The sequence below is a fragment of the Oratosquilla oratoria genome, chromosome 32 (genome assembly GCF_046742065.1).
Source record: "Oratosquilla oratoria isolate Oo_2021 chromosome 32, ASM4674206v1, whole genome shotgun sequence".
Lineage (NCBI taxonomy): Eukaryota > Metazoa > Arthropoda > Malacostraca > Stomatopoda > Squillidae > Oratosquilla > Oratosquilla oratoria.
This window is the reverse complement of record NC_134808.1, coordinates 32542982-32545481: the sequence shown is the minus strand read 5'-3', so window position 1 is coordinate 32545481 and position 2500 is coordinate 32542982.

The following is a 2500-nucleotide window of genomic DNA, read 5'->3' as shown; positions in this document are numbered from 1 at the left end:
GTCCCCCCCACTTTCCCTACCGACCAGCTTTTCCTTTCGATTTTATTTATTTATTTATTTATCTATTTATTTTTATGTTTGCTGGCCAGCCCTCCTATTTGTTTTCCCTGCTGGCCAGCTTTTCCTTTGAATTACATTGATTTTGTTTACGTTTCCTGGTCGGTCCTCCGATTCGTTTTTAAGGTCCCTCCCACTGTCCCTGCCGACTAGCTTTTCCTTTCAATTTTATTTATTTATTTATCTATTTATTTATTTATTTATTATTTTTCATTTTTTTTTTTTTTTTTTGTGTGTTTGCTGGCCAGCCCTCCTATTCGTTTTTAAATTCCCTCTCTCTTTCCCTGCTGACCAGGTTTTCCTTTGAATTTCATTGATTTTGTTTATCTTTGCTGGTCGGCCCTCCGAATCGTTTTTAAGGTCAATCCCACTTTCCTTACCGACCAGCTTTTGTTTTCGATTTTATTGTTTTTTTGTTTTTTGTTTTTTATGTTTGCTGGTTGGCCCTCCGCTTCGTTTTTAATGTCCCTCCCACTTTCCCCACCGACCAGCTTTTCCTTTCAATTTCATTTTTTTTTTTTTTCCTGGCCAGCCCTCCGATTCGTTTGTAAGATCCCTCCCTCTTTCCCTGCTGGCCAACTTTTCTTTGGAATTTCAATGATTTTGTTTGTCTTTGCTGGTCGGCTTTCCGATTCGTTTTTAAGGTCTCTCCCATTTTCCCTACCGACCAGCTTTTCCTTTCGATTTCATTGTTTTTTTGCTTATGTTTGCTGGCCAGCCCTCCGGTTTGTTTATAAGGTCCCTCGCTCCTTCTCTGCTGGCCAGCTTTTCCTTTGTATTTTTTTTTTTTTTTTTTTTTTTTTTTGCCTGTCGGCCCCCCGATTCGTTTCTAATGTCCCTCCCACTTTCCCTACCGACCAGCTTTCATTTTCGATTTGATTGCTTTTTGTTTATATTTGCTGGTCGGCCCTCCGATTCGTTTTTAAGGTCCCACCCCCTTTCCCTACCGACCAGCTTTTCCTTTCAATTTTATTTTATTTTATTCTTTTTTATGTTTGCTGGCCAGCCCTCCGATTACTTTTTAAGGTCCCCCCCCCCTTTCCCTACTTGCCAGTTTTTCCTTTTGGTAGTATTGCTTTTCATTATATATACCGGCAGGGCCTTCAAATCGTTGTTTCTATATCCCTGAGAATCGATGTTGCCATCCTTATATCCTGGACCACCGTGAGGTCCCTCAGGTTCTTTGCCGTCTCTTGCTGCCGGCAGGCCATCGAGTTCCGCTCGTCCTCACGCTTTTCAAAAATCCCCCGAGATCTGTGTGATTAGGAGCCCTTGGGACGTTATCCACCACACCGAGAAGGACATTCAAGATTGACCCTCAGAGCGCCTCCATTCAGTCGCGGAGAACCTTGTTGTTTTAGCAAATCCTGTTTAACAAGGTCGCTGAATGAATAGTGCTCAAAAGTCGGTAAGCCGCATGGAAAAGGTAAAAGGAGACGATTTTTGGTGTTTTCCCTCAATAAATTCGGTTGGTGGCAGGTTGGAGTTAAAAGCCTTCAAGCGGGAATTGTCTCGCACAACATGTCGAGAAAAGTTATATTAAGTACTTGTAAAACATGTAAGAATTTCAAAGTGCGCACAGATTTTTGCCCCTCTCTCTCTCTCTCTCTCTCTCGCTCTCTCTCGCTCTCGCTCTCTCTCTCTCTCTATATATATATATATATGTATATATATATATATGTGTGTGTGTGTGTGTGTATACAGTATATATACACACAGTGTGAGTGTGTGTGCGTGTGTGTGTGTACGTATTTGTGTGTGTATACGCGTGTGTTTGTGTGTGTGTATGCGTTTGTTTGTTTATGTGTGAGTGTGCGTGTGTGTGTATGTGTATGAATGTGTGTATACATACATTGTGTGTGTGTGCGTGTGTCTGTGTGTGTGTGTGTATGCGTGTGTTTGTGTGAATGTGTGTAAATGTATAGGGAGTGCGAGTGTGTGTTACGTCATGAAATATATATATGTTTAATTTTTATATGCTTAATGTATGTTGCTATCATTTTGTATTCTATATTCATTTATGCTGTATGTGTCTATTTTATTATTGTAAATAATAATTAATTTAAAAAAAAGTTCAATTATCCTGCCTGAGCTCTCTGTCACTTGTCCGAGGTGCGCACGATCTTGACTGTTTTGTGTCGCGACTAGCTTTGCCCATAGGTATTTCGTAACAATGTGTATGGGTGTGTGTGCGTGTGTTCGTCTGGTAGTATGTGTCTGTGAGTGCTTGTGTAGGTAGGTTGAGTGTCCGATGCCATTAAACCCGACTGAAACGGTCAAGTATATATGTTTGTATGTATATGTATATATATATATATATATATATATATATACATATATATACTAGCCAAATTACCCGCGCGTTGCTGCGAGTTCGTGAATCATCCCTAACATAACCATACCCCACCTAACTTTAACCCTTAACCCTAACCAAAATATATAT